This window comes from Rhagoletis pomonella, unplaced genomic scaffold (assembly GCF_013731165.1).
Source record: "Rhagoletis pomonella isolate Grant_MI unplaced genomic scaffold, Rhpom_1.0 Rhpom_scaffold_00002, whole genome shotgun sequence".
Lineage (NCBI taxonomy): Eukaryota > Metazoa > Arthropoda > Insecta > Diptera > Tephritidae > Rhagoletis > Rhagoletis pomonella.
The window spans coordinates 91,315,588-91,327,464 of NW_023458556.1; positions in this window are offsets into that span (position 1 = coordinate 91,315,588).

An 11,877-nucleotide genomic window follows, 5' to 3' on the forward strand; every position below is an offset into this window, starting at 1 on the left:
TTCTTTATAAAATAGTAAACACAATTCAGCTAACTCACAATCCTTGACAAAAGAAATAAAAGTAAAAGGTGGCTCAATGTGTTAAAAATGACTTTTTATTCATTATTTAAAATAACGAATAAAATAACGAATAAATTATTCGCAAGCAATTTATTTACGAATAATTTATTCGTGAATAAGTTATCTGCGAATAATTATATTACGGATAAAATTTTATTCGAATAATTATCTAAATAACAATTTATTCGAATAATGCCCATCTCTGGTTTACAGTATCTGTCCATAATTTTTCATATGAAAAAATGTATCATATGCATCTCACTCGATATCATTGAATTCCTCATTGGAACATGTAGTCCCTCTATTTTAGCGTATCAACAGTTCATATGGCTTCATACCATGTAAATGCACCATAACTGGGACGCATGTTGGTTTGTTGGGACGGTAGATGCGAAACTTGACTTTTTAATTAATACTTTCGACTAAATTATTTGATGTCCATGTCCCTTTACGTATTGTTTGGGCTATGAAAAGCTCTTAGCAAAGCCAGAACAGCTATATTAACTCGTAACAGGTTATACTCAAAATGGAAACGAACCAAGACCAGTGTTGCCAGAGAAAAATTTCGTTTGGAGCTAAAACGTTCGAAAAAAAGAGCTAAAAGGAGCTAAATAATACTAATAGTAGCTAAAATAAAGAGCTACATATTTTTGTTACGGTTGAGCATTTATTGACGTAAGGTTGTTTTTACATTTTCGGCAATTTTAATAAAAACAAAGAATTTTATAAGTTTAAGCGCTGAAAAAATCTTTTAAAACCAAAATAAGGTGCATATATTTCGAATTACTTGCTATGATACTTATAATAGTGAACTAAAAATACTTTACAAACTGTAAAGTCTGTAATTTCAGATATTTGAAATGAATAATTTTTTCGCAAAATTTTTCTGGAAAGTTTTACCTCCAACTCTCCTTAAAGGTAAAATTAGTAAGGTAAAACAAAATCCGTGCTATCAGAAAAGGGATTTTCTTTTAATTAATTTTTGAATTCTTTAACCTAGATCCACGAGTTTATGGTGGATACACAGCATCTCGAAATTTTCCATTTTATCAACGCTTAAGTTTTGGCTTATATACACTAAATACTTACAACTAAAACTTTCTGGAGCTAAAAAAGTGCTACATAAATTTGAAAAGAGCTGGGAGCTAAAACCCGATTTTCGGAGCTAAATAGAAAAATAAAGAGATAAATCTAGCTCCAAAAGCACCAAAATGGCAACACTGACCAAGACTGACTTTGCTTGGTCACAATACAAAATTGCTCGGAACAATGCTACTACAGTTATAAGACAAGCTAAGTGGTTATATTGTAGCTCCAAGTTGAACCCCTCACTGCCTTCCAAAGATCCATGATTCAATAATACAAGGTTGGATAACCTGGCAGTTGTCTCGCTCCCGCATTCTGCCTTAGCCTGTGTTGCCTTCTTTTTTGATTTGTAGAAACTACTACTAAAATACAAGGAGAAATATTGTCTTCGTATAAAAAGTTTAACAGGCAACACTGCCGATATTTTCATCGATTGTTTCGTGGAAATTCATTTTCTTATTGGGCAAATTCAAGTAAGTATGGCAAAAAAAATCAAAAATAATGGAAATATTTTGAATTACAACAATAATTTACATATTTGTTTGCAGGGTATCGGAGTTATTCATAATTTGTATTCAAAAAGTGGCCTTTTACAACAAGTGCAGTCGTTGCACGTAAGTTTTGCATGCTAGGATCCCTGTATTCCGTCCACGCATGGCTGGTGCAGATAATACTAATATTAATAAATATATTCTCTTGTGAAGGTCAGGATCACTTGGGTGTCCGTCCACGTTTGCTGGTGCATGTATTTTTACCACTGCAGCGTTTTGGTTGGTCAAGTGCAGCCTTTGCATATTTACAAGTAAGTATACCACTCCATAAAAGCGAAAGTGGAAATATTAATAAAGATATTTTCTTGTGCTCATTGGGACTGATTGCAGAAAAAAGTACACAACATTACAAAAAATTAACATTTTTAAAAAACGAAATGTAATTAAATTGCGATATTGAAGACATAGTTTTAAAGTTTAACCGATATAATGATTAACAAGACTGATTGGAGAAAAAAAATTAAAAAAACATTCCGCAAAAATTAGATTTTTAAATAACCAAATGTAATTAAATTGCGATATTGAAGACATAACTTTTAAATGTCAATATATTGATTAGCAAGACTGATTGGAGGAAAAAGTAGAAAACATTACTAAAAAATTTAAATTAAAAAAAACCAATGTTATTCAATTTAAGATATTGAACATGTAATCTTTAAATGCAACAAATATAATAATTTTTAAAAGATTAATTTATATGCATTAAATCAATTGCATCTTTACTATTTGTATAATTCTTCATATAGTCCCTTTGAATAAAGAATTTGTTTGAATTCCATTAATTTTGTTTAATATATACTGGAATTGCAATGAAACCATGGTTTATTTTGAATATTTGGGAACATTTCTTCAAAGATTTCAAAGATTTTTCTTTTGCAAGAATTTTATGTGAATATCCATTTATTTAATTTTTAATATTTATGTGGCTATAAACAGTTAATTTATTGTCTATTGTGTAGATCAGTGGAATCTTCTTTATATATTTAATTGATTTTGTATACAAAAACGCATTTCAGCACTACCAGACTACTTACTTTTCCTACTACCTTTTCACAAAAGGAGATAAAATTGTTACGCGCTTCTCTTTCCTTCTCAAATGCAACCTTACAAGGCAGTCGATTGACACAAATGTCAATATTTATCCAACCTTGTATTATTGAATCATGCCAAAGATCTATGGCGCAATTTAAAACAACTTAATGTGTATGGAAAACTTAAGACTGAGTGTAATATCGATCCAAACATACTTAATGCCTATTTTAGTAGTGCCAGTAAAAGCTGTGATAGTCCTGTAGTTAATAATTTAAATAGCCATTTTACACTAAAGAAAACGTTTCAATTTAACGAAGTGACTGAATTTGAAGTTATGAAATCCATTATGAGCATCAAATATAATGCTGTTGGCGAGAATGGGATATCCCTGCAGTTTGTGAAACTTGTGCTGCCATTTATTCTAGGAACTCTCACACATATCGTTAATCACTGCTTTACAACTTCCTGTTTTCCAACGGAATAGAAAAAAGCGGTTATTATTCCTTTGTCCAAGGAAACAACCTTTTATCCCCATTGCAATCAGGATTTAAACCCACGCATAACTGTTCTACGGCTATGCTAAAAATACTTGACGACTTAAGAATACAGTTTGACAACGGTGACTTGACCCTTCTTTGCCTCCTTGATTTTTCTAAGGCATTTGACTTAGTAAATCACGACCTTCTTTATGCAAAGCTCAAATATTACTTCGGTTTTTCTGAAAGCTCTGTTAAGCTTAGGTAGCTAAATAGTCCCTCGTGGGAAGAACCCAAAATGTGAAGTGTAAAGATATCTCCTCCGAATTTTGTGTTGTTGATTCCGGTGTTCCGCAAGGATCCGTGTTTAGTCTCTTTGTTAATGATGTATTCTACGTGTGTCAGTATGTCAATATCCATGCTTCTGCTGACGACATTCAATTGTATTTGTCTAGCCGTGTTTGTCTTGTTGAGGATATGTGTTGTAAAATAAATAGTGTTGTCTGCAATTTCGCAATGAGTGCGTGATAATTTTCTTTGCTTAAATGCTGCAAACTAATATGTGTTATCTGTTAGTAACAGTGAAGTATATGTATGTAGACGATATTCCAAAACTTTTTGTTGGTAATAGTGTCCTTGAATTTACTAACAAAATTCGAAATTTAGGCTTCGTCGTTAATTCTAAGTTGAGCTGTTCTGACCATATAAATAAAGCTGTGGGTAATGTGTATTCTGTTTTACGTAGATTGAGAATGTCAGCGTCATTTACGCCTTTGGAGACTCGAAGAAAGCTAGCTATACAACTCATTGTACCACACATAACGTACTCTGAGCTTGTATATAGCAAGCTTGATTCCATTTTGCATCACAAAATTAATGTTGCGTTTAATAATGTTACGCGTTATGTTTTTGGCCTCAAAAATATGAACATATCTCCTTCTGGAGAAACAAAATTCTTGGATGCAGCATCTTTGAATATCTCGCAGCAAGAAACTGTATATACATATATGGCTCATTCCACGGTAATCGATACCGAATGAAACGAAAATAAACTTAAGAATTTGACTGTATTATTTCTAGTAAGTATGAGTAAATAAATCTAACTTTCAAGACTGAAAGCCAAAATTCCGAAATTTATCTCAAAATCAGATATTTTTTACTTTGGGTTGTACCATTTACAAACCCATATGAGAGGTAAATTTTTTTCAAAATTTACAAGACTGATTTTCTTTTGCATTGTTTAAGCCGTCAGTGGAGAGAACATTCGTTAGCATTGTAACGGCGTAATTTTCAAATTCTTCGGGCAAGTACTAAATATTTTTTATATATTGAAGCAAAGCATTTTTTAATGTCACGCCCGTCACAAAATACACAAAATAGTTATTTTTTGAAGGAAAACACATGTTGGACAGTGTAAAAAAGCTGACGAAAGTAACGCTATGCTTTTATTTTCGAAAAAAGAACCGATTATGTTAGTCACACCCGTCACAATTTAAAGTTTGACAAACTTCAATAAATTCGGCCAGGGACTGCTACCATTACTTATTTGCTAATCTGAAATGTGTCATATATCTATTTGTTAAGCTATGCTGTCACGGATAAAAAGAAACCATTACTTCGCTTGTCAGGGGAAAAACAGTATCTAAAACGGCTTTTACAGGTAACGGCCTCGGTTTGACAGGTAACAGCTTCATACTATTTAAAACTAAGGTACTTTACAATTACTCAGCCATACAATCGTCACTAGACACGAATAAAGGCGCGCTAGTGTTTCGATGGCGAAAAACGAAAAAATACACATACACAAATTTTACGAAAAAAGGCGCTTAAGAAAAACTTCGGCGAAGAAAGACGGCTAACCTAGTTTACGGCGAAGAAAGACGGCTAACCTAGTTTACGGCGAAGAAAGACGTGTAATCTTGGCCAAGGACTGTCACTTCTGCACTATTCCCCAAAAACTATTATGGGAATGTACATACTATTACACCCGCAAACATAGTTCACCGCAAAAATAAGTTTACGCGTCCTTCTTCGCCGTCAAATATTTTAACGCGTCTTTCTTCGCCGTCAACTATGTTAAGAGTCTTTCTTCGCTGAAGTTTTTTTTTATGCGCCTTTTTCGCGGTCAACTTTTGAGTCCGCGCCTTTATTCGTGTCTAGTGATGCAATGGAGATGAAGAGTCCGATCAAGGATTATCCCGTCTTTAGGTGGCAGAATCTTGTATGTGTTCGTAAAATCCGATTTTTTGAGAAATAAAGTTACCCAACGGGACTGAAAGTTAGCTGCTCCCCAAAGGAGCAAGTACGGAGCAGTACAAAAGCAAAGTAAAAAATAAATTTTTAAATTTATAACAATGCTCAGATATAAATATCATTTTGAGCAGTAACATAAAAAGGGTACTCATCTATTCGCGCAAGTTTCATATTTAGACAATTGGGCAACTTTGCGCAGTGTCTTTCATGAGGACAATTTTATATTCTGTGCAATTTCAGACTTTTAATTATTTGACAATGCTTATGTTAAAAAGTTGAACAATTGAAACTCGAATTTAAGAAAATATTTAAGTCTTACGAAAAAGGGTTGAGCACAAATCAAAATGAAAGTAAACGAAATAGTTGATTGAGGGTTGCACACCACACTGCGCTAACACAATTTCCGCGCAAACTTGCCTTTTCCGTGCAAATAGCTTTCCATACAAATTTTGACATTTCATTTGTGAAGGTTTTAAATTGCACAGTTTGCCCAGTTTGCGAGAGTTTTGCGCTTTTAAATGAGTACCCTTAAAATATTTTCTTTTGAAAAAAACTTAATTTATGTGCAAACTTGTATGTAAGTACACTGCCGGAACAAAGTATTGGCACAGCAAATTTTTCACAATATATGCAACAATTTTCATTCTAATATTTTTCCGCTAATTTTGTATAAAAATATGGTTCATTCTACAACAAAAAACATAAAAGTATAACTCCTAAACTTTGTGCAAAACTCCCGAAAATTCAGCAAGTTTTCATCAAAATTTTAAACTTTTTAATCAGATTTTTTAGAATTTTTTTTTTCAGTATGCAGATTTGTAGCCCAATCAATTTTATTATAATAAAGTGCAAGTTTTAAGGAGCTAGGAATTACCGTTTATCTTTAGAAACTTTATTCACGCAGTATCTTCCAACAAAAAATTTTTTCCGAAAATACTTTATGTGGAATTTAATGGGTTGCAAAACTGCATGCTCAAAAAAAAACTAAAAAATCTGATTAAAAAGTTGAAAATTTTGATGAAAATTCGCTGAATTTTCGCGAGTTTTGCACAAAGTTTAGGAATTATATTTTTATGTTTTTTGCTGTTGAATGAACCATATTTTTATACAAAATTGGTGGAAAAATATTAGAATGAAAATTATTGCATATATTGTGAAAAATTTGCTGTGCCAATACTTTGTTCCGGCAGTGTATGTATTTTCGTATGCACATATACCACATAGAAAAGAAAAACAAACATGCTTATAAGTACACTTAATAAAACCATCAAATGGTTTACAAAAACGCCATTATTTTATTGAAACAAAAATATAATATAAAAATTAAAATTTGCTTGCATCGCTTTTTAAATGCTTTAGTTGAAGCGCTCACCAATGCACAGTGGTTGCTGCCATAGCCCAAAATTAAAAAAACATTTTAAACCAAAATAGGCTTAGCAATCAGTTTTTTGTCCAAACTTCATGTTGTCATATATTTTTTGTTTTCATTCTAACGCTTGTTTCTGAAAAAAGCAACAAAAGTGTTATCAATTGTTCATTTTATTTGTACAGCGTCAGCACGCTGAAAATTGAATTGGATTTTACGTAATTAAAATATTGTGAAAGGTCGAGTGAATTAAAATTGTATGCATATTGTATATTGTACATAAAGGTATTGACTTTATTTCTACAATTAAACTTTTAGATAATTCGTGTTGTGTTTTATGCAAATCTTTGTTTTAGAAAAGTAGGATTTTGTGTGTTTCTTGGTTCGTCTTTCAAGTATTTAGGTAATGTTTTAAGTGTGTTTCCCCTATCGGCCCTCAATATTTTTATTTACATATTGTTTGTTAATATTTTAAGATTATAAAAGTGTTCAGTGGAAATGCACCTGCAGAGGCTCGCGTAGTATTCCGTAACGTAATCTAACCACTTTATATTCTACAGTTTTTTCATATTTATTTTTTTATTTATCTAATTTTGTAATTCAAAATGTTTCTATGCACAAGTTACCTCTGCGGATTTTCTCGATTGCATGTTTTGGCGTGAAAATTCCGGTACGCATTCCCAGAAAGTTCAAAATGTGCTGGGTGCAATAGCGAAAGATATTGAATATGAGGGTTTTGAGCCAGATCGGTATGAGTTGCAAAAATTTATTAATTACAATGTATTAATTAAAATGTAAAAAATTTGCATTGTATTGACAAAGATCCAAACGCCAAAAATCAGCAGTTTTGAAAAATCAGTCCAGTTGGCTCGAAAAGAAAGAAATCATTTCATTAAAATGTCAACCAACAGTTTCCACCAATTCAATTCGTGGGCGTCCGAAAATAGATTTTCTTGAGCGTCGGCGAAAATATCGGGATAAAATTTTTACCCTAAGGTCTGTTAAGAGTAAAAACTGTACTATGTAAAAGAGGGCGGGGTTGGACACGCCCACATAGTCATGTGAAAAATGACACGACATTATGACCAGTTTCGTCTATTTTTCTTTTTTTTGTTTAATGTTTCTTTTTTTTATAAAAATACAGCTCACTATCTAACAAAAACCATATAAGTCCAAATTTCAAACTTTGTAAAAAAATAGAAAAATTCAACAAAATTTTAAAACAACACCAAACTTTTTAAAAATGAACTTTTAGAAAAAAGATAAGTATGCAGTTTTATAGCCCACTGAATTCTAGCTCAAGAAAGTTTTATAGCCCATGAAATTCTAGCTTAAGAAATTGCAAGTTTCAAGTGGCTAAGAACTCGCGTTAATTTTTGATAATTTTTTTCCTGGCGGTGTCACGCATTTTCTCCCATTCAAAGTATGTTTGACAATTTGTTTTTTTTTTTCTATGGAAGCAAATAATAACACCATCCGCAAAAAAAAAATTATCAACAATCAACGCGAATTTTTAACCACTTCAAACTTGCAATTTCTTAAGCTAGAATTTAATGGGCTATAAAACTGCACACATAGATTTTTTCTAAAAGTTCTTATTAAAAAGTTTGGTGTTGTTTTAAAATTTTGTTGAATTTTCCTATTTTTTTACAAAGTTTGAAATTTGGACAAATATGGTTTTTGTTAGATAGTGAGTTGTATTTTTATAAAAAAAATAAACATTAAACAAACAAACAAAAATAGCCGAAACTGGTCACAATGTCGTGTCCCTATTATTTTTCACATGACTGTATGTGGGCGTGTCCAACCCCGCCCACTTTTACATATTACAGTTTTTACTCTTATTTATCTATATTTTCATTAAAAGTATTTTTGGCCGCTCTCCCCATATAAATGCAACCACTGTGCAATGGCTTCTTTGGGGGCAGCAAGGGAGCGCTTCTTTCTAATGACACCCAATGTTAAAATAGAATGAAGTATGAAATTAGGAAGGGAGCGCTCACTGCTGAGTATGGAGCGCTCCAATAGCACTAATGGAGTGCTTCTGGCCCCGTTGGGTTCGTATGTATACCACATAGAAAAGAAAAACAAACGTGTTTATAAGTACACTTAATAAAACCATCAAATGGTTTACAAAACCGCCATTCTTTTATTAAAACAAAAATATAATATATTTATAAAAATAAAATATAATATAACAAGTATATATATATATATTTCATGATTCAATGATCGGATCTAAACCAAATTAGTATGAGACACTACCTTCCCGTTGCAAAAAGAATTATCGAAATCGGTTGACGTGGTCCAAAGTTATGCGGTAACATACGTAAAAGAAAAATAAAAATATTCCGCATGTATCGCTTATTAAATGCTTTAGTTGAAGCGCCCACCAAGAGCTTCTTTGGGAGCAGCAAGGGAGCGCTTCTTTCTAATGACACACAATGTGTGTTAGGAAGGGAGCGCTTACTGCTGAATATGGAGCGCTCCAATAGAACTAATGAATAGAACTTAGTTCTATTGGAGCGCTTCTGGACCCGTTGGGTAGTTTAGTTGTCTAATAATAGTTGCGTTCCAGATGCTTCACGATATTCACGAAATTCTAATTTGGTTTGCGTACTCGTCACAGTCGTCACAGTGACTAAAATCCAGATAACTCGTTCGGATTAAATTGTTTTTGAATTTTTTTTCCTAGGCATTGTGTATATCTCGGAAACCTAGTAGAAAATACTCGTTTTTAAAGAATTTTATATTACAGTTTAAGAATTAAGCCTTAAAATCACAATATAACCAGTAAACAACCTTGGGTGAATTTGGCGACTGCCTTCCTCGGGGATGAATATGCCAGGGATGAAATTATTGGTACACACGCTTTCTAAGCACGCAGGGTTGCTTTTGAGAAACAAAAAATAATTAACTCCAAACAGTTTCAATAAATATAGTATAAAACGAAATTTATTGAATAATTCTACATAAAATGGTATACATACATAAATTACTCATTTTTTAAATGATTTAAATAAAACGCATTTCATAACCATATTTGTGAAAAGGGCCTGTGCCAATTGATACAAAAGTACTCCGGATTGAAAATTTTTGACAACCATGAGGGAAATGAAAATCTTCAACCCGCTGGTGAAAAATTTTACAGCAAGAATTACACCATGGAACTTTTCTACTAATTGACATGAAATTACTACCTCAACGCTCGGAGCGCTGCCGCTGAGGGCCTTTGCCAACTGATAAAAAAGAGAAAATTTGGAAAGATCAAACAAAAATTTTGATGATGTTTACCTAGCTCGTGGGACTACGCTAAATTTTGACAGCTTGTAAATATGTATACATGTTTATGTTGGCGGTAATAAAGAGTCAAAATCAAAATGGAGTCTGGAAAAGAACAAAAAGCGTATGTTAGTTGTCAGTTATAAAATAAATCAAATTTATTTGCGAATATTTGTTAACTCTATTTACTGAAAGGCAACCATCGGAAAAGCTTGTGTTAATTATATTGATAACAGAACCTGGCAGCTCGCACGTTGCCTAAATTCTCAAGTAACATCAAATCCACAAATGAATACATTGCCATCAATATCGCCATGTATAAACTTTGACAACATACAAAAATAGAGCTTTCGCACGAGCGTTTGTTTGGTTTTTATAATTATTATAATTTTCTTTTAATAAAATCAGGATTAGTCAAATACTTAAATTTATTTATCTGGTAATAATGCAGCACACAACCCTGAAATCTAATAAAAAGTCTGAGGAATGCCATTAAATATCAGCACACAACCCAGTGCCTTCCTCAAGGGTGAATATAGCTACAACAACAACGATCACTACAACAACAACCCAAAAAGGTGGTCTACTGTCTATACTGTGCTTAAAATGTGAGTTGAAATTAGAGCTGGGATACTATCGATAGTACCGCCACTCGATAGTTTTCGAAACGATAGTTGAAAACATCGATAGTATCGATAGTACTATCGTCGTGAGAGGTATTGAATTGAAATGCTAAATTGGTTGAAAATTAAATAATTAATGAATTTATAAAATTTATAAATTACTTTGTAAATTAAAGGGATTAAATAAATTTGTTTAAATTTGAGTGCATCAAAACGAACTTCTTATAATAATAAAATAAACTTATTAATTTATGCGTCTGAATTATATATACTTACATATATATGTACATACACTTGCATCCACTTGAATAGCGACAGGCAAAATATATATATGGATCAATTAAATTCGGATTTTGTTTGTCCCTTTGAAGTGCAAATAAGAGAAATTGGCTATAATAATACATTTCTAATACCACAAAAGAAACAAAACAAAAGATATTCGTTTAAATTGGCAACTCATACTTATAAAAGTTCAACTGAGATCAAATACGGAGGCGCATATCAAAATCCGGACAAAAAATTATTAACATTTTCCCATATCATCATCATATATATATATATATAAATAGGCAATCATGTTTCCTTTACACCCCTTTTACGGCTAAACTATACTTCTAAGGTATAAACAATTATATATCATTAGAAAGGTATTTTGATGCTGATGTGCAGGCAATTTTTAAAATTTCAAATCAGTTTAAAATAGAGCGAAAAAATCAATTCAAAAGTCACACCAATACCAATGCCATACATGTACATGGTTGGGGCGGTAATGCCCCCTAAATGTATGCTCTAATATTGATAGCGAATTAAAGAAACGTGCTAAGCAGCAGTTTAGGAATAAGATGTATGTATGTATGTACATGAATAGATTAGACTCAAACAAGGAAGAAGGTAAAGTTGAGTATGGGGAAGAAGAAAGTGATAAATACAGAAATTAAAATAAAAGTAAAGAAGCCTAGATATAAAGACAAAGAGGAAGGAAAATTTAAATACCTAACCTAATAACAATGGTGGGGGTGAATATGTAAATGAAGAAAAGAATGGACATATTTAGATCAGGATAAAGGAAAAGATAAAGATGAAGACCAAGACGACGAAGATGAAGATGAAGATGAAGATGAAGATGAAGATGAAGATGAAGATGAAGA